General features: G+C 44.3%; 1 protein-coding gene across 1 annotated transcript in view; it reads right to left on the bottom strand.

The window, feature by feature from the left end:
- Nucleotides 1-21,505, bottom strand: part of RASL10B (RAS like family 10 member B) — a 127,322-nt gene extending 105,817 nt beyond the window's left edge. Inside the window, exon 1 of the mRNA XM_030185576.1 lies at nucleotides 21,423-21,505. The gene's annotated coding sequence lies outside the window, so the exon portion shown is untranslated. The remainder of the gene's footprint in view (nucleotides 1-21,422) is intronic.
- Between the last annotated feature and the right edge of the window lie 425 nt (nucleotides 21,506-21,930).

Raw genomic sequence — 21,930 nt, 5'->3', positions numbered from 1 at the left:
GGCGACGGGGATAGTGCTGAGCAGATTTATACGGTCTGTGCCAGAGCCGGTGGTGGGAGGCAGGGATAGTGCTGGGCATTCTTATACGGTCTGTGCCAGAGCTGGTGGTGGGAGGCGGGACTGGTAGTTGGGAGGCAGGGATAGTGCTGAGCAGACTTATACGGTCTGTGCCAGAGCCGGTGGTGGGAGGCAGGGATAGTGCTGGGCAGACTTATACGGTCTGTGCCAGAGCTGGTGGTGGGAGGCGGGACTGGTAGTTGGGAGGCGGGGATAGTGCTGAGCAGACTTATACGGTCTGTGCCAGAGCTGGTGGTGGGAGGCGGGACTGGTAGTTGGGAGGCGGGGATAGTGCTGGGCAGACTTATACGGTCTGTGCCAGAGCTGGTGGTTGGGAGGCGGGGTTGGAGGTTGGGAGGCGGGGATAGGGCTGGCCAGACTTATACGGTCTGTGCCAGAGCTGGTGGTTGGGAGGCGGGGTTGGAGGTTGGGAGGCGGGGATAGGGCTGGCCAGACTTATACGGTCTGTGCACTGAAGAGGACAGTACAAATAAAAAAGTAGCACATATGAATTTATCTTCTTGGGCAGACTGGATGGACCGTGCAGGTCTTTTTCTGCCGTCATCTACTATGTTACTATGTTACTATGTAACCTCTAGTCTACTGACCACCTTATAATTGAAAGAGAAAAACGCCTAGATTTCGACCCAAATCGGGAGATAGACGTTTATCTCACAAAAACGAATAAATCGGTATAATGGAAAGCCGATTTTGGACGTTTTCAACTGCACTCCATCGCGGAAGCGTACAAAGTTGACGGGGGCATGTCGGAGGCGTGGCGAAGGTGGAACTGGGGCGTGGTTATCGGCCGACGAGAGATAGGTGCCTTTCGCCGATAATGGAAAAAAAGTATGCGTTTGTAGCTAGAATTTAGGGCACTTTTCCTGGACCCTGTTTTTTCACGAATAAGGCCCCAAAAAGTGCCCTAAATGACCAGATTACCACCAAAGGGAATCGGGGATGACCTCCCCTGACTCCCCCAGTTGTCACTAACCCCCTCCCACCACAAAACATGATGTTTCACAACTTTTTATTTTCACCCTCAAATGTCATACCCACCTCCCTGGCAGCAGTATGCAAGTCCCTGGAGCAGTTGTTAGGGGGTGCAGTGGACTTCAGGCAGGTGGACCCAGGCCCATCCCCCCCCTACCTGTTACAATTGTGCTGCTTAATACTTAGTCGTCCAACCCCCCCAAACCCACTGTACCCACATGTAGGTGCCCCCCTTCACCCCTTAGGGCTATAGTAATGGTGTAGACTTGTGGGCAGTGGGGTCTGAGGGGGATTTGGGGGCTCAACACACAAGGGAAGGGAGCTATGCACCTGGGAGCTCTTTTACCTTTTTTTTTGTTTTTGTAAAAGTGCCCCCTAGGGTGCCCGGTTGGTGTCCTGGCATGTGAGGGGACCAGTGCACTACGAATCCTGGCCCCTCCCACGAACAAATGCCTTGGATTTATTCGTTTTTGAGCTGGGCGCTTTCATTTTCCATTATCACTGAAAAACAAAAACGCCCAGCTCACAAATTGTCGAATAAAACATGGACGTCTATTTTTTTCGAAAATACGGTTCAGTCCGCCCCTTCACGGACCCGTTCTCGGAGATAAACGCCCATGGAGATAGACGTTTTCGTTCAATTATGCCCCATGAGTCAACCTCTGCTGAGTATCAGTGACCAGTTCCCCAAAGACCGCACATCAAGCTGCAATGCAGGTGGAAAGTGCCAGAAGATTGTCTGCTAACACCGACATTCCCGCAAGCTGAACACATTCAATCATTCTGTCCTGCAAAGACTTAAAGTAGGTGGTTCCCATTCAACCAGATCAGTAACACACATTTATGGACCAACAAAAAGGGAAATGTTAGCAAACTCCTGTTCTCCTGATCCACATTTCCCCACATCCATTGAATCCACTAAAAGCTTCCCCTTAATCTACTCTAATCTGGTATTTATTAACCACCAATTCCTACAAAGTGGTATACAAAATCAAAAATATATGGTAAAACAAATCACTTATAACAAAGCATACAATATTCATTAAACAAAAGAATCTTAAGATTTTAACGAAATAAAGCATAACATTTTTCAAGTCTTAAATCAATTGGCAAAGAATTCCAATAAAAAGCAGCCTGAAAAGAATATGATCTTTCATAATTTGGTCATGCACTTGGGTCGCAAAAATCCGAGGGAACGGTACAGTATAGGGAATGTAGTACTTCAGTGTGCAAAGGAAGAGAGGAACTTGGGGGTGATTGTGTCTGACGACCCTAAAGCTTTCAAACAGGTAGAAAAAGCGACTGTCAAAGCCAGAAGGATGCTTAGGTGCATAAAGAGAGGCATGACCAGCAGGAAAAAGGAGGTGATAGTGCCGTTGTATAAGTCTCTGGTGAGGCCTCATTTGGAGTACTGCGTGAAGTTCTGGAGACCGCACCTACGGAAAGATATAAACAGGATGGAGTTGGTCCAGAGGGCGGCTACGAAATTAGTAAGTGGTCTTGAATGCAAAAATTATAGGGACAGGCTTATGAACCTCAACATGTATACGTTGGAAGAGAGGAGGGAGAGAGGAGACATGATAGAAACGTTTAAATATCTCAAGGGCATTTATGTACAGGAGGAGAGCCTTTTCCAAATGAAGGAGAGCTCTGGAATGAGGGGGCATATGACAAAGTTAAGAGGGAATAGGCTTAGGAGTAACCTAACATAGTAAATGACGGCAGAAGTATTATTTTACAGAAAGGGTGGTGGAAGCGTGGAATGGCCTTCCGGTGGAGGTGGTGGAGTCAAGGACTGTTCCAGAATTTAAAAAGGCATGGGATAAGCATGTGGGATCACTTAGGAACAGGTAGAATTGGGGGTTACAGAGGATGGGCAGACTGGATGGGTCATATGGCCTTTATCTGCCGTCATGTTTCTATGTTTCTTTTAGACATTAATCCCCCCCCGCATTTACTAAGCCGTGCTAGTGGCTGCCGCGTAGCAATGCCAGCACAGCCCATTCAAAGCAGCATTAGCGTGCAGCTTAGTAAACTGGAATGGGGGTGGGGGGGGGGGTTAATGATGAATCAGAGGATAAAAAAGAATATTATTGTCCTTCAGTTTAAATATTAACTGAGAGGAAGAATGATAAAGTAAATCATACAAATGAACTTAACCTGAACCATGAAACAATTTAAAAAACAAACAAGAAACTTTATAAATAATTCTAGCTTTCAATGGCAAGCGATGTAAATCAACCAGCAGAGGGTCCCTATCATATTTATTATTTCAAAAAAATATTTTAGCAGCAGTACAATCTGTTAAATTGTTTCTTGGGAAGTCCAACATAAACTGAAAAACAACATAACCCCAGTGAACCTGTGTATAAAATCCCAGACTCCATCTCAAAATCTCTCCAAAAATCAAAGACTGAACCCCACACAACCTTCCAACTCCTAAAGGTCTCTGAGGTCATCAGCCCTATCCGCTGGCGCTTCACAATATCAATGCAAGAGTGGTGAAGGAACCTAAACTGCATTGTTCGTACCCCATATCCATGGCAGTCGAATGCACTTTCCTAAACAATCTCTCCATCTCTTTCAATGATGTCTCTGGCACCCCCAGCTTCTTGAAGCTCTGCCTGACACATCCAATACCATTGTAAGATCGCATTCCTAATGGACCCAATGGCTCTATCCATAAACCGTCTTTCCCATTCCAATGTATGAAAATTGTAATGGAATTCAAACATGTGTGGGATAAACACAAAGGAATCCTGATTAGAAGGAATGGATCTTCAGAATCTTAGCGGAGATTGGGTGGCAATGCTGGTAATTGGGAAGCAAAATCAGTGCTGGGCAGACTTCTACGGTCTACGCCCTGATCATGACTGAATAGATAGGAATGGGCTTGATTGTAAATTTTAAGGGGCTTCGACGTGAGCGTCAGAACTTTTAGTACAAGAAGAGTGCTGGGCAGACTTATACGGTCTGTGCCCTGAGAATGGCAAGGACAAAACTCAGGCATATAAAGTATCGCATATCATGTAACATGAGTTTATCTTGATGGACAGACTGGATGGACCGTACGGGTCTTTATCTGCCGTCACTTACTATGTTACTATATGAAGGAATTACTATGTTACTATATGAAGGAATGCTACATTTGAAGGTAACTATAGCACTGGAAATGAGAAATAGGGAGAACAGACATCATCTGTCTCAATCTACCATTTCGTACATTGTGGCAAGGCCCTTCCCTGCCCAATCCCAAACCACCTTAATCTTTAAACTGGGGGAAAATCTGCATTCCTTAGAAAAAAGAGATATGCAGAGGCCTCTGCATCCAACCACCAGCTTTTCCTAATTGGCATCCAAGCCTTAACCACAGCTGCCAGCAGTACATTACTGCAGCGAATACATCGGTGACAGTGGGCCACAGCTGCTCATCCACCAATCCCGATTCATCTAACCCCTCCCCCCCAAACCATTCCCACGTAAACTGAACCTAGCACTGCTACATTGTACATTTGCAAATTAGGTAATCCCAAACCCCAAGCTTCTTGCTAAGTGCAGGTTTGTCCCCGCTTAAGTGTGAATGCCTGCCCCTCTCCACAGAAACCCCAGTGCTTTTCTTCAGCAGTCAACATAAAGCACTGCAGCTTGTAAAGGATGGTAGGGAGTAGGGCTGGCTTAACCACTAGACCACTGGCTCAGGGCACTGGTGACGTGTGCCAAAATCCCCAGCCTCTGATGTCACCTGGTCTAATGGGTAAGCCTTCTCTTCCACCTTCCTCACTGTAGGTGTAGCATCTCTCCCTATCTTCCTAATCCCCTCTTTGGTCCAGTCTTTCTCTCTCTTCTCCCTCTGCACAAGAACCAGAGGGATGGGGGGGGGGGGGGGGGGGGAGGAAGAGAGAGAGAGAGAAAAAAAGAGAAAAGCTAGGCCTGTGGATGGGAAGAGAAGAGAAGAGATGCTGGACCAATGGGGCTAGGGGAAGGCTGTGCCACAGCAAGTGGCTCAGGATGCTACAATCCCTTGAGCTGGCCCTGGTAGACAGTAGTATCATTTTACGTAAAGCTGCCCTACCTATTGTTGGTGGAGGTGTACTTTGTACTTGTGAAGGCCTGAACCAAGCAGTTTCAGTGCTGCTAAGTATCTAAGAATTAATTTACAGACGATGAGAAGTGGAAATTTCTCTTTTTTCTGTAAATTTCAATGATATTAAGCAGGCCAGGTGGAGCAAGTACCCCCACCTCTTCCCCCACCTTCCTCTGACCAAGCAAGTGAAAGACAATCCATTTGCTGTTTACATGAGTGTGTTTATTAGCCTTTGAGAGACTTTTAGGATGCAGATCAAAGGAAGTTCCAGGTGAAGGGGGCAGGGCTGACAGAGGAGAGAGAGATAGAAATCCTGTAGTCAGGACAGGATAAGAAAATATTATTGCAGAGGGGGGAGAATCTCTCCCATTGAATATGGTCAGGAGACAGAATTCTTTCCCATGCCCTTTGAAGTAAGGCTACTATCCAGGAGAGAATTACCCTTTTTACAACCATGAGAGGAAGACCAGGTAACACCTTATTTCCTTCTCTGCCTAGAACAATTCGATCAAACACTATCCCTGGAGTCAATAGCAAGAGAAACCTAACACCTCTATAGCAACTCTATAAGGAAGCAGTAGTTAACTTTTGTCTCCTCTTTTAGAATAGGGGAAATACTACGATAAAAGGTCAAAGGTTCTGAGTAATATATTCATGTGTGAGAAAAGCTGTAAAAATGAGTAGAAGAGGTATAATTATCCAAAACATTTGGACAACAGACCAAATACATCTTCAAAAGGAAATATAAACAGATGCTATATATTTCTTTATTGTCAGGAGATCCTGCCTGACTGTAAGATGCTAATTAAGGGGGTGAGGAAACCCTCCCTCCTTCTTGTGCTCCATGTATTGAAAGGGAAAAGAAATCCTATATAATATTTCTCTGCCAGATAGGAGGTTGGGCAGTGTACATCTCTTTTGGCTCCCAAGCCAGGGAATTTGGAAGGATGTCCTGTTCCCACTTTTCATTTGTAATTTCATTTTCTGTAATATGTTCTTCTTTTCTATTCTATACTGTATCTATATTTATTCCTTATTTTTCCTAATCTTGGGAAAATAGAATAAACTTGTGTTTTTCCTCAAAGGAAGCTTCCTTGGTTCTGTTCTTTGGTATTTGTTTTAAAGGCTTTAATCCACCTGTCAGAGTTTCTTAAGGTACAGTTGAGAGGGTTTGTCTGCGTAGTATTGCTGGCCTGATTGGACTCCGCCGGCCGTAAGAACAGACGCAAACACTATTAATGCAGTACTTTTCAACCAGTGTGCTAGGCATATGTGCTGGGCACACTGGTATGACAATAATCAGTTAAATGCAATATTTAGCCCTTGACCGCATAAGCTGAATCGCCTACTTATGTGGCCAAATTTAAACGGTTATGTTACACGGTCAAGGGCTGAACACAACTACATAAGTGCCAACTCCATCCCTGAAATGCCCACAAGCTATCCGGTTTCAGTGCAGGTGCTAATGACAAATATTCAGCGGCACTAACCAGTTAACCCCAGACGAGCGATTTAAGTGGGCAGGAGCCTCTCCTGCCTGCTTATATTGTTTTGAATATCAGCCGGAAGATGTCTTGACTGGGCTATAGGACCAATTTCATAATTACTGGACCCAAAAGCCTTGACCGTTTCATAGTAAATGACAGCAGTCAAAGGCCAAAATGGGCTACCCACTTGAGATTCATCCATTTTGTTTGATGTGCATATTTATTTATTTTGATGCTCAAACCTTTTCATCAACAGCTGAAGGTGAATTACATTCAGGTACTGGAGATATTTCCCTGTCCCTAGAGGGCTTATAACCTAAGGGCTTGTTTCAGTGCATGCATGCATGCATCAATGTCAGTTCTTAGTAAATAAATCCCATCAGGACCTGTGATAAACACTCTTCCACAATAGCAACTTTGAGTAAACCTAGCCTTAAGTTGTACCTGAGGCAATATTGAATGCAGCGATTTGCCAAAGGTCGCAAATAGCATCAGTAGGATCCCTGGCAATAGGAGACAGCTCTGTGGGCGGTTAAGCATCCCCAATATTGAACAAACTCCTTGACTGTGTCCAGGGAAAGGTAATACACAGTATTTCAGAGGCACTTCTGCAACACAGAAAAACCAGCAGATCCAGAGATCAAGACCTCACGGTATCTTTATTAAAACATAAACTGTTTCCGGATCCTTCTAGGTTGTCTCTTAGATGCACAATGTGTTAACTGCCTCATTTTCAGCCCCTGTGTGGACGAAACATGGACTACATCCTCTCATTCTCACACTGCTCATCTCTCACCTTGACTATTGTAACTCCCTCTATGGCGGTCTTCCACTTTCATTGCGCAAATGTCTCCAGTTGGTGCAATCCACTACTACTACTACACAGCCGTTACATTACTCCACAATGCTCACCATTTCAATCGAGTCACACCCTTCTTCGCTCTGAACACCGGCTGCCTGTTTCTGCAAGGATAACGTTTAAGATTCTTACTATGGTCTACTACAAATCTAGATCTCCCTCTGCCCCGATCTACCTTAAAAGACATATCATCCCCTACACCCCCCTCCGTTGTCTCTGCTTGGCAGACAATAACCTAGTCCTACCTTCTCCTTTCCTCCTCCGGCCACACAGTTTTTTGATATGCAGGCCCCAGACTCTGAAAAGAGCTACCACTACACATCAGAAATTAGCCCTCCCTACCTCCCTACCTTCAAGCAAGAACTGAAAACACGTCTCTTTTCTAGTTATCTCTCTGCAGCTCCCTGAGTCTTTTCCTCAGTCTCTCAATTCTCTCTACATCTCAGTCTTTTCTTTTCCTTGCTGTCTGTATTGTATAATGTAATTTGAAAACCACTTAGCTGCCTATGTGTAAGCCTCAAGCAGTATATCAAGTGCTCATAAAATAAATAAATACATAAATAAATAAGTACACTTTTTAATTCTCATCCCCTAGCTAACTTGAAAATTAATGGAGGCTAAAATGAAACTTTTATTTTAGGGAGAGAGACAAAACAGGGGAGCCCCCTATCTCCTTTGCTTTTTGCCCTAATGAAGAGCCCCTTTGCCCAAAGGACTGGTGTGAACTTGAAGACTGGGGGCTAAAGAGTCATGAATTTGGAGTACAAAATATCAATATTTGCAGTTGATGTTATGCTTTCTGTGACCCAACTGTAAAGTCCTTGGGAGCTACCTTTGAATAAATAAAACAGTATGGACAAATATCAGGCTTTAAAATTAACCTAAGACTAAAATATTAAAGGTTACACTTTCAAGAGATGAAGTCATGATCTCAAAGACAATAACCCTTTAAAAGGGCTAAACCCATTTGCAATATCTAGGGGTGAACCTGACAGCAGGCCTGAACAAGATGTATGAGAAAAATTTTATACCTTAATCCAAGATGGCCTTCAGGACCTAAATATATTTGGGGGTGGGGGGGAGGGTTTGAGCCTACTGTGGCTTGATCTGGCTTATGCTGTAAAGATGATGATCCTGCTAAAATTTCTATACTTTTTTGGCACCTTAAAAACATAAGAACATGAGAATAGTCATACTGGGTCACACCAATGGTCCATCTAGTCCAGTATCCTGTTTCCAAGAGTGGCCAAGCCAAGTCACAAGTACATACCACTACTACTACTTAACATTTCTAGAGCGCTACTAGGGTTACGCAGCGCTGTACAAATTAAACAAAGAAGGACGGTCCCTGCTCAAAGGAGCTTACAATCTAAAGAACGAAATGTCAAGTTGGGGCAGTCTAGATTTCCTGAGTAGAGGTGTAGTGGTTAGGTGCCGAAGGCGACATTGAAGAGGTGGGCTTTAAGCAGTGATTTGAAGATGGGCAGGGAGGGGGCCTGGCGTATGGGCTCAGGAAGTTTGTTCCACGCATGGGGTGAGGCGAGGCAGAAAGGGCGAAGCCTGGAGTTGGCGGTGGTGGAGAAGGGTACTGAAATTCAAATAAGTAGCAACATTCCATGCTACCAATCTCAGGGCAAGCAGTGGCTTCTCCATGGCTTCTCAATAACACACTATGGACTTTCCTCCAGGAACTCGTTCAACATTTTTTAAACCCAGATAAGCTAGCAGCTGTTACTACATCCTCTGGCAAAGAGTTCCAGAGCTTAACTATTCGTTGAGTGAAAAAATATTACCTTTTTGTTTTAAAAGTATTTCCACGTAACTTCCTTAAGTGTCCCCTAGTCTTTTTACTTTTTTGAAAGAGTAAAAAGTTGATTCACTTCTACTCGTTCTACACCACTCAGGATTTTATAGACCTCAACCATATTACTACTACTACTACTATTTAGCATTTATATAGCGCTACAAAGCGTACGCAGTGCTGCACAAACATAGAAGAAAGACAGTCCCTGCTCAAAGAGCTTACAATCTAATAGACAAAAAATAAAGCAAGCAAATCAATTAATGTGTAGAGGAAAGAGGAGAGGAGGGTAGGTGGAAGCGAGAAGTTACAAGTGGTTACAAGTCAAAAGCAATGTTAAAGAGGTGGGCTTTCAATCTAGATTTAAAGATGGTCAAGGATGGGGCAAGACGTAGGGGCTCAGGAAGTTTATTCCAGCCGTAGAGTGCAGCGAGACAGAAGGCGCGAAGTCTGGAGTTGGCAGTAATGGAGAAGGGAACAGATAAGAAGGATTTATCCATGGAGCGGAGTGCACGGAAAGGGGTGTAGGGAAGGACGAGTATGGAGAGATACTGGGGAGCAGCAGAGTGAGTACATTTATAGGTTAGTAGAAGAAGTTTAAACAGGATGCGAAAACGGATAGGGAGCCAGTGAAGCAGCTCTCTGCAGTGAAGCTGTCTCTTTTCCAAGATGAAGAGCCTTAACCTCTTTCACCTTTTCTCATACGGGAGGAGTTCCACCCCCTTTATCATTTTGGTCGCTCTTCTTTGAGCCTTTTTTAATTCTGCTATATCTATTTTGAGATATGGCGACCAGAACTGAATGCAATACTCAAGGTGAGGTCGCACCATGAAACGATGCAGAGGCTTTCTTGGTCTTATTTACCATCCCTTTCCTAATAATTCCTAGCAACCTGTTTGCTTTTTTTGGCTGCCACCGCGTAGTAAGTAGAAAATTTCAGCATATTGTCTGCAACGATACTCAGATCTTTTTCTTGGGTGCTGACCCCCAAGATAGACTCTAGCATCAGGTAACTATTATTTGGATTATTCTTCCCAATGTACATGACTTTGCATTTGTCCACATTAAATTTCTTCTGCCATTTGGATGCCCAGTCTTCCAATTTCCTAAGGTCTTCCTGCAATTTTTCACAGTCCACATGTGATTTAACAACCTTAAATAGTTTTGTGTGATCTGCAAATGTAATCATCTCACTCGTCATTCTGATTTCCTAAACATTTTATGGCTGAGCTGGAAGAGACATTTCTGAATACATACCAGACCAAACCTCTAAAATACTACCGGTACATCGATGACATTTTTATGATTTGGACGGAGGGGGAAGAAACTCTGAAACAATTTTACTATTCCTTCAATACATACCATCCTACAATCAGATTCAAAATTGACTACTCCCCAGAAAAAGTCAATTTTTTGGACACCACGGTCTCAATCAGTGATGGCTGTATACAAACATCTATATACAAGAAACCCACAGACAGATGCAGCTACCTCCACAACTCCAGCTTCCATCCTTCACATACAAAAAGATCCATCATTTACAGCCAAGCCACAAGATACCACCGTATCTGCTCTGACCCAGGGGACAGAGACAGACACCTTAAAAGCCTGAGTGCATCCTTCAAACAGAAAGGCTACAACCCCAAAATAATCTCCAAGAATATTGCCTCCTCCCTCAAAACACCCAGGGAAAATCTGCTACAGTACAAAGAAAAAAAAAAGCCACAGACAGAATTCCCCTTGTAGTGACATACAACCCAGAGCTGGAGAAACTGAGGAAAATCATAAGAGACCTACAGCCCTTACTCCAGGAGGATGAATTACTGAAAGAGATATTCCCATCCCCACCAGTGCTGGCCTTCCGACAGCCACCAAACTTAAAACACAAGCTGATCAGAAGTAAACTCCCAACACAGACTGAAAAAGAAAAGGGCACGTTTCCCTGTAACATATCCAGCTGCAAGCTGTGCCAAAACATTTCACAAGACCCCACAGTCATTCACAAGGGAAAAATATTCAACATAAAGGACTATTTTACATGCTCATCTTCCAATGTGGTATATATCATTCAGTGTAAAAAATGTAATGAAGGATGCTATATTGGAGAAATAGGCCAGATGCTTAAGACAAGATTCAATCTGCACAGACATCACATGAAAATAGCCGGTGCCAGTCAAGCCCCCAGCCCTGTGGGCCAACAATTTACAAGACCAGAACACTGCACCAGTGATTTCACAGTAAGAATACTGAAAGGTAATTTTAAAACAATACAGGAACGTAAGACCTTTGAAATAAGAATGATGGAATATTTTAACACCCAACAGACAGGACTTAATAAGGATCTGGGTTTTCTAACCCATTATAAACCATAAAGTTGTGTTTCTCTGTTTATTTCTCTGTTTATTACCCTCCTCTCACCTACCAACACCCATCCTGTTAGAATATCAATGAAATGCTTTGATGTCCCCTTGCATACCCCCACCCTCCCACTCTGTCAAACTGTCAAAGTAATGCTTTGATGTTTCTCTTATATATACTATCTGCTACCACATTTGCTTATTTCCGATCTGACGAAGAAGGGCAACCTTCGAAAGCTAATCAAGAAATGTATTAAGTTATGTCCAATAAAAAAGGTATCATCTTATTTTCTTTTCCATGTTTTATTTTGTTTGATTTCTACTGATAACCTTTAAGAGTGGGCTAACACGGCTACCACACCTCTCTACTAATCATTTATAAATATGTTAAATAGCACTGGTCCCAGTACAGTACTGATTATGATGCCAGAGGAAGGAAGATCTAGGACTGGTCGGTGGAAAAGCCAAATTGTTTGTAGAAAAGGCTGGTGATAGTTTTGAAATGCATCCATAGGTCATGGACACAAGTGATACCTCCTGCCTTTTGGAATAGGAATAGATTGCATACATTGGCCCCAATGAAACTTCAAGGGGCTAAATGTTTTCCCAGACGTAGGGAAAAAATCTTTCAAGTTTGGGATCCTTATGCTTAGGTGTTGTCTCCACCAAAAGAAGCCTAATACTTAACTCTTTTTTTTTTTTTTGGGGGGGGGGGGGGGCGTTATAGGATGTTATAAATTGATAGCATGGTTTCTTGGTAGGGAGGGGGTTAATTGTTGGGTGGAAGTTGGCGAAACGGTGATATTTCCCATCTTGCTCATCATGGTCTTCTCCAGCTTGGCATGTTTGGGGAACATCGAGATTTGCGTCCATTACTGCGACACCTTATAACAGTTTGTAAGTTTACAAGGTTTACTACATGGGGATTTAGATGGGGGGAAGGGGGAAAGCTTGACTTTTATGCATGTACCTACCAGCTAAATCTAGGCAGCTCCTTGTACAATTACTTCCATAGTGTTAAAAGGATTTCTGCCACATCTGGACTGAGAACTGAATGCCAAGCACACCTGGGTAGACTCTAGGTTCCAGATATTCCTGAATTGCTTGTCACCAGTGGTCCTTTGCTTGTTTTGCCAGTGGCTTATGAGATAAGTGATGCACCCCGTAATCCTGTGTGGGAAGCAGGAATCATGTCTGTCCAGATACCTCCATTTGTATCCCACATTTTCCCATCTATTTGCAGGTTCAATGTGGCTTACATTGTTCCGTGATGGTGATCGCCAATTCCGGAATGAGAAATACATATTTATATTGCAGGTGACAGAGTGGATTAGGCATTCAAGTAAAGAGAAATCATTGTCATTATAAGAATAAAGAGGTATTATATTAAAGTTTGATCGTAATAGAATAACTTAAGCAGTCCAGAATAGAGAGTTCCGTTTTGTACAGTTCTGGTATGAGTTTTGTTGTCTGGTGTTTAGGATGGTTCATTGTGGTATACGCCTTATTGAACAGGTTGGTTTTTAGTAGTTTTCAGAAATTATTATGTCATGTATTGTTTTTGTGGCTTTTGGTAGTGCATTCTATAGTTGTGTACTTATGTAGGAGAAGCTGGATGCATATGTTAGTTTATATTTTAGTCCTTTGCAGCTGGGGTAGTGGAGATTCATGAATGTACGTGATGATCTTTTAGAATTCCTGGTTGGTAAGTCTATGAGGTCTGACATGTATACCGGGGCTTCACCGTGTATGATTTTATGAACCAGAGTGCAGATTTTGAACGTAATACGTTCTTTAAGTGGGAGCCAGTGTAGTTTTTCTCTTAGGGGTTTGGCGCTTTCATATTTCTTTTTTCCATATACGAGTCTGGCTGCTGTGTTTTGTGCAGTTTGGAGTTTCTTAATGATTTGTTCTTTGCAACCAGCATAGATTGCATTGCAGTAATCTAGTTGACTTAGTACCATTGATTGTACCAGTCTGCGGAATGTTTCCCTTGGGAAGAAAGGTCTTATTCTTTTGAGTTTCCACAATGAGTGAAACATTTTCTTTGTTGTATTTTTTGCATGGCTTTCTAGTGTAAGATTTCGGTCAATTGTAACTCCTAGAATTTTCAGGCTATCTGAAACAGGAAGGGCAAAGCTTGGGGTGTTTATAGTGGTGGGTTTGTTCGTATTGTGTTGTGATGAGAGGATGAGACATTGAGGCATATTTTCAAAGCACTTAGCCTTCCAAAGTTCCATAGGTTTCTATGGAACTTTGGAAGGCTAAGTGCTTTGAAAATGAGCCCGATTGTGTTTTTTCTGCGTTGAGTTTGATTTGGAAGCTGTGTTTGATTTCATTTGTGATTTCTGTCAGATCATGTTTGAACGGGATGTAGATTGTGACATCATCTGCGTAGATGAAAGGATTAAGATCTTGGTTGGATAACGTTTTGGCTAGAGGTGTCATCATTAGGTTGAAAAGGGTCGGTGAAAGCGGTGATCCTTGGGGTACCCGCATTCTCCGCATATAGACTAGTGCAGGGGATATTTCAACCAGCGAAACAGTAAGGATGACAAAAAAAGAGCCGAGAGAATAAAAATACCAAACCTACTTGTTGGTCAAAGACTTGGCATGGCCGTGTTTCAATGGCTAATGTCCCCTTATTGCAGACTCCTGCTGTTGACCAATGTGAAACGGTCAAAAGAGTGTGTATGTCTCTACTTTACTTTGTTGAGGTACAGGAATTTACAATAAAGACATTAGCGATTGAAAATTATGACTACTGATGTAGGTGTATTCACTTCAGACTCTGCACCTTGGACTGGATGATTTGAGAGGCAGGACTGGCACTAATGGAAGGCATCAGCAAACAAGTACATTTTAAGATCAGCCTTAAATTTCGATAGAGAGGATTGCAATCTAAGAGAAGGGCATTCCATAGCCGGGGTTCTTGAACAGAAAAGACTGAATGTCTAGTATTTTCAAGAACTAAAATATGATAACTTGGACTAATGAGCTGATTTTGCTGATTGGATCTACGGGATCTGGTTGGCCAATATGGGATTAGATGACATGAGAGGTAGGGTGGTTCGCCTGAAGTTATTACTTTGAAAGCAAGCAGCAAGATTTTATAGGTAACACAGTGGTAGACAGATGTGTCCCCTTATAGAATTGCTCTCTATGTGTGTGTTAGAAAATCACCCCCTGTACAATACAAATGTAATCTTCCAGTGAAAGTTCCAGAGGCTTTTAGAACCCTAAAGAATCCGTCAAATACATACTTTTAAAGGGTTTTTTGTTCTTAGAGCACTAAAGGTCAAAAATGAGCAGGTGATATCAGACTTCAAGACCTAAGCTCCCTTTATGAGCTCAGTAAACAACCAATCATAACAACTAGATTGGAATATAGCAGACATTTACTCCATATAGGGCTAGATTCTATATATCACGCCTAAATAAAATCAGCCTACGCGAATTCTATAAAGTACATCTAAATTTAGGCACACTTTTTAGAATACGCCTACATTTTGGCACGGTTTATAGAATATGCCAAGGGCCCATCTGTGCGACTAAATTTAGTCAGAGGCAATTACTCCAAGTAAAACCCAATTAGGCGCGCACCGGATGTATTCTATACCCACGCTCAGAGAGTTCACAAATGTCCACGACTCGCCCATTCCACATCCATAGGCACGCCCCCTTAGAATTTATGCACATCACTTTACAGAATATGCTTAGACAGTTGTGTGCAATAAATTCTAATTTTTAATGCCAATTTGTGTCAATAATTCCTTTCTAATTGGTAATTATTGGCCCTGATTGACTTGTTAGCTAATTAAGTTGCACACACAAATCCAGAATTATGACCAGATTTGCACACACAATTTAAGTCACGCTATATAGAATCTGGGGGATCGTGCCAACAGTGTCAGAATATCTGCAGCACTTGCTGCCACAGGCGTAGCTAGGTGAGTCGCCAGGGGAGCAGCTGCTCGCTCAAACGTTCTTCCAATGGCGCCTATTTTTCATGAGATCTGCCATTGGCAGTCCACTCTCTGCTGCCCCCCCTGCACCCTCAACCTGGCTAAGCTCCTGCTTGCTACCATTCCAATACTGAGATTACCCCCCTTCCCCTGTCAGCTCTGTCAAAATATTGCGGTCCTGCTCTGCAGCAGCCCCTGCTATCCCAGCACTACAAATCATCCACAGCTCCACCAATACACCTGTTACCAGCCTTTGTTCCTTGCTAGGACCAGAGAACTGCGTAAAACCTTCAGACATTACAGAAGCCAAACTGCAAATCTAAGCCAGGAAACAACTAAAGTTGTTTGGCTAAAACTCCCTTCTCCCATATGAAACATCTACCAGCAGAATCAGCGCCATGTCCATATGATAAGGAATGCTTCCCACAGAAGGGCCCTTCACCCCGTCACATGCTTCTACAGAGTTTAGCTCTGGTCCAGCTTGCAAAATCTGAACGGATGAAAAGAAAAATGAGTGGTCTGTACCACGATTTCACTGACCTGTCTGTGATAGCGGTGGTGAAACAGGAGGCTGTCCAGGCTTGATCCAGGGTACTGGGAACTGGACTCAGAATCAGCCAGTGTGACTACAGCTATCCTCGAGCACAGACGGAGCAGGATGATGCCACAAGGGAACTGTAAATATGTCAGAGGGATAATGATCTAGAGGCCAAGTCCTGTCCTGTTAATATCGGGTGGAGCAGAGCGCACTAGAACGGGCAACATGGAGGAAGACTTGAGCACTGACTGCTTGATCCAAATATCAAATTAATGCATTGAATCCAGTCCCTCAGGGTTCTGGACCAAATTTCACTGAGTTGAAACCCCTTCTATGTGAGAATAGTAATCTAATAAAAGGTGGGACGACAACCCAAATTCTAATGTCTTAACATAATCTCTGAATTGGAAACGGACAGCCCTGTCCCTTAGAGCGCATTTTCCATCAGCATATTACTCACCTCAAAAATCTGGTGTTGATACTTTTGAAACATATTTTGAGCTGTACCATGTTTCTACTTGTCAGTCAAAGCACCTAATTTCCTGACTCTCTCAATTTAAGTGATTTAATAGGCTCTGAATCTTAAATTTCAATAGTTACACTCTTCATGAGGTCACTGCAAAATAAGCTGCAGATTATATCATTGTAAAAGGAGGTGTTGACACTTGCACCATGCATGGGTGTGAGGGAGATTTATCCTACGGCTCCTGGTGGTTCACCTGGTGTACATGTACATACGTGTGAGGGAGGTTTATCCTATGGCTTCTGGTGTTTTACCTGGTATACATGTACATGTGTATGAGAAAGGTTTATCCTGTGGTTGCTGCTGTTTTACCTGGTACGTGTGTGTGAGGGAGGTTTACCCTGCTGTTGCTTTACTTGGTGCAGAAGCGGAGCTAGGTTGACGGCGCGGGGGGAGCAAAAGCGGCACGAAAGCGGACTTCTGCCAGCGCTGGTGCACATTTTCAATGCAACATGACGAGAAAAAAATAGGCGCCGGCACTGGCAGAACTCCATTTGGGGGAGCGGCCGCTCCCCTGGCGCCCCACCTAGCTACGCCACTGACCTGGTGTACATGTACATGTGTGTGAGGCAGGTCTATTCTGCTGCTGCTTTATGTGCTCATGTGAAGGAAACTTGCTCTGCACCCTTTCTAGGACTGCAGTGGCAACTATTCTAAATGTCACCCTTAGAGGGAGCCAATGCCTCAAGTACTTAGCACAGCATCCATTGTACCAGAGCTAGGCCTCACCTCCCAGTGTTCGTACTTAATGCTTCCCAATACCTAGGCTTGCAAACCTGCAGTTCTATTGTCCTAGTCCTGTTAGTAAGAAACTAAACACAGCGAATGTGAAATGTCTACTTGTAGCAGAGTGAGTGAAAGCAGACATGTGTGCTACAGTCAGACTGCAGTACATCACAAGTGAACCCCTGAGTACGCCTGGATGTCAACCCCCATATGCCTGCCTTTTCACAAGTATCTGAATGTCATTGTAGGTTTACCTTTCTATGTCTGCAAAGGTTTGAGGCCACGGCATGAACATTTCAGCGTCAGCTCCTTGAACACACATATACATGATGGGAAGATTGTGAGCCCGCCTGGACCTGAATGTGCACCACTTCACTGGCTTGCAGTCTATTAGTGAGCCTTAGTAAAAGAACCCCCAAGTTTGTACCTGCCTGAGGCAATGGAGGGTCACAAGTGACTTACACAACATCAAAAGCAGGCACAGTGGCTTCCCTCATGTGTGTGCAGGTAGGAGAAACGAGTAGGAGTCCTGAGAAATGTAGAGATGCCAAGAGGGGCATAATCGAACATCGCCGGAGCTGAGTATGACATTTGAGGCTGGCATAGAGGCTGGCAAAAAAAGTTTTTTAATGTTATTTTTTTAGTGTGGGAGGGGGTTGATGACCACTGGGGGAGTATGGGGAGGTCATCCCCCATTCCCTCCAGTGGTCATCTGGTCAATTGGGGCACCTTTTTGAGGCTTGGTCATGAAAATTAAAGGACCAAGTAAACCCGGCGAAATACTGATTAACGCCGCTTTTTTTTCCCATTATCCGCAAAAGCCGGCCATCTGGTAGCCATGCCCATGCCCCGCCTTCACTTTGCCGCCGACATACCCCCTTGAACTTTCGCCGGCGCAGTGACGGGAAAGCGGCGATGGTGTCAAAAAAGCAGATTTCGATTATACCGATTTCGCCGCTTTTCCGAGATCGCCGGCCATCTCCCGATTTATGTCGGAAGATCGCCGGCGATCACTTTCGAAAATAAGCCTGCAAGTTACCCATGTCCAGATTGGAGATTCTGGGCCAATCCTGGTTTTGAACTTACATCTCAAAGCCATGTGGTATTTGCATCAGTGATTTCAGTGGGCAGGATCGAGCACTGCAAGTCCCATAATGCACCAGATTGGGGTCAAATCCAGCCTGGAACTTGGCATCTCTGGGAATGTGGTTATACTTGGAGGAAAAGAGAAGTAGCTCCTGAGCTAAGATGGAGGCACTGCTAACAGGATTGCTCACAAAAAAAGGAAGAATCTTCTCCACAGAGGGCCAGGTGGCCTCAGAAGGAACTCAGAGTTGCAGAGAGGCAAAATCTGTCTACAACAGGTAAAGAAATTTAAAAAAAATGCCACACGTTTGCAAGATTGCAGTTCTTCCTGATTCCCATAATAATTTCCTGCTGCAGGTACAAAAACCTAACAAGACGTGACCAGCATGCCTATGATCAGTGGACAGAGAATTAATAGATTAATTTAGATTGTAAGCTCTGTTGAGCAGGAACTGTCTTTTCATGTTAATTTGTACAGCGCTGCGTAAGTCTAGTAGCGCTATAGAAATGTTTAATAGTAGTAGTAGTAGTAATTAATAGGTGAAGTACTTCAAAGAATCAGAACACAGGCTCATCGAGCCCCCCACCATGACTGTGATTATTAATCAATAATCATGGCCCCCATGCCTCTACGATTGCTCCTGTAAAAACATATAATGGGCACTATAATCTTTGGGCTTTCCACGTCCACTTTTTTCTCTGTACACATGGCAGTCTGCGGTGATTTTGGTCCTGCAGGATGAGTTCTCACCTTCCCGAGTCTTTCAGAGGTGTGCTGTCTCCTCCTCTTTTCCTTCCCCGCAGTAATATTCTGTGTGGGTACGCACATGGTATATTTATACACCATGATCTGTTCCATATATGATATGTTCCATGTATGTTACCATGTATGTATGCACCTTAACACAATACCATTTGTAATTCTGTTACCCGGAAATGGCAACCACCATTACGGCAAATGTAAGCCACATTGAGCCTGCAAATTGGTGGGAAAATGTGGGATACAAATGCTACAAATAAATAAATAAATAAATAATCTTTTAAAGTTTAATATAAAATTTTGGATGTCATCACAGCAACAACACAAATTCTCTCTAGCTCCATCTGACACGTATATTTTAAAGTAATACAAAACCCTGCAAAAAGCCTTCTCAGAGCCTACAGCAAGCCTGCTGTGCCATAACAGCCCTGCCAATATGACATCAGAATCTAGAAAACCAATGCATCTCCTAATGTTAAAACAGAACGAGGACCACCACAGATTCTTACTCAGAAATTGCACACACACTTCGATCGCTGCCACAGGTGATGGGTTTTTCGTATTATAATTTCAAATTTAGCCAGTTTCTTAAGTGAGAAGTGAACTGGTTTAGTGGTTAAAGCAAAGTACACCCAGTCCCAGCCAGTTGGGGATATCCTGAAAACCCCAACTGGCTGGATTGAAAACTTCCGGGTTAAAGGAATACCTAGTGGTGCTATAAAAACAATAGTAACATAGTAGATGACGGCAGAAAAAGACCTGCACGGTCCATCCAGTCTGCCCAACAAGACAAACTCATATGTGTATACCTTACCTTGATTTGTACCTACCTTATTCAGGGCACAGACCGTACAAGTCTGCCAAACAGTATTTCCCGCCTCCCAACCACCAACCCCTCTTCCCCCACCTGCTCCGCCACCCAATTTCGGCTAAGCTTCTGATTATTAATCAAGCTCTAGGGCTTTTGGCAGCCTCTCTGGACCACCTCTAACACTCCTTTCAGAGATGTGACCTCCACAACTAGCCAAAATCCTTCAGCTGAGGTCTCACCACGCACCCAGGCATTAGTGTCTGCTGGTATCACGAGTGGTCACCTCCGGATATGAGAGCAAACCCTGCTGCCCTGAGTACACTTTATCCATGCGACCTTATGAAATCAGGTGCAACTTTTGCAATGCGTGTTCTGGACTTCCAAACAAGTGCAATTTGTCCCCTCCTCAAACTTTTCCTTCTGTCCTGCAGGATTTTGTGCTTGTCCCACTGGTAAGCAAACCACTTGCAGGCCCGACTCGCTTCCCTAGGGCCAGTTCCAGAGGAGACTGGAGTAAAGAGGCAGCCTCTCTCCATTCTTTGCCTCCTACCAGCCCTGAGCCTCCGCAGCTCCCTTTCCTCCTAGCAATGACCCCTTCTCACATCACCCCCTCCTTAGGAGTAGCCTAGTGGTTAGTGCAGTGGACTCTGATCCTGGGGAACTGAGTTCGATTCCCACTGCAGCTCCTTGTGACTCTAGGCAAGTCACTTAACCCTCCATTGCTCCTGGTACAAAATAAGTACCTGAATATATGTAAACCGCTTTGAAACTAGTTGCAAAAACCACAGAAAGACGGTATATCAAGTCCCATTTCCCTTATGACATCACAATATCAGAAGTGAGCCAAGTATCGGGCAATCAAGCCATTGTGACATCCCCCATTCCCCTATGACATCACAATATCAGAATTGAGCCAAGTATGGGCAATCAAGCCATTGTGACATCACTGATGAGGTTGGCTCTTATTGGTGGAATGAGTGGAGGAGTAGCCTAGTGGTTAGTGCAGTGGACTTTGATCCTGGGGAACTGAGTTCAATTCCCACTGCAGCTCCTTGTGACTCTGGGCAAGTCACTTAACCCTCCATTGCCCCTGGTACAAAATAAGTACCTGAATATATGTAAGCCGCTTTGAATGTAGTTGCAAAAACCTCAGAAAGACGGTATAGCAAGTCCCATTTCCCTTTCCCCTTAGCAGTACCCCATTCTGCCTGGCATTTTGCTCTCCTCGTCCTCACACCCCCTGCCTCCTTTTCCACCTTGCTATCATGTGGGAAGACGTCGAAGCTGTATTTAGGGAGATCCCCCCTCCCCCTCAGGCAATGGCATCTGTCGCTGCTCTGCGTGTGGCAGCCCTCCCCGAAACGCAGCTCCTTACCTGGGGAAAGAAAGCCCTTCTGGGCCACTTTACCATCACCAGCCCCAGCGAGCCGGGGGGATCGGCCGCTCCTTTCCTGCTGCTGATGCTCCTGGTACCGGAGGAGAGCGAGAAACCGAGCCAGAGTCAGAGCCGCCGCTGACTGCAGGAGCTCCGCTGGGTCACAGAGCCCGTCTTCTTCAGCCCGGCAGCGGGGGCAGGGGGAGGCAGGTTGGAGCCTAGAGACAGGGGGCAACGGGGAGGTAGGGTGCAGGGGACAGGCTGACAGGAGGAGGCAGTGGTCAGGGGGAAGATGCAGTACTCACGTTATCTTCAGTCTCAGCAGTGGGGGAGCCTAGAGACAGGGGGCAACGGGGAGGTAGGGTGCAGGGGACAGGCTGACAGGAGGCGGCAGTGGTCGGGGGCTCCCAGTCTGGAAGAGCTGACAGTGCAAAAGAAAATGTAAAAATCCCCCCCCCCCCCCCAGAGAAGACCTGTCTTTCATTGAGATACTCGGCATGGCTCAGAT

The sequence above is a fragment of the Microcaecilia unicolor genome, chromosome 13, assembly GCF_901765095.1.
Source record: "Microcaecilia unicolor chromosome 13, aMicUni1.1, whole genome shotgun sequence".
NCBI classification, from domain to species: domain Eukaryota; kingdom Metazoa; phylum Chordata; class Amphibia; order Gymnophiona; family Siphonopidae; genus Microcaecilia; species Microcaecilia unicolor.
The sequence above is the reverse complement of the archived record's forward strand: the minus strand, read 5'-3'. Positions and strand labels throughout refer to the sequence as shown.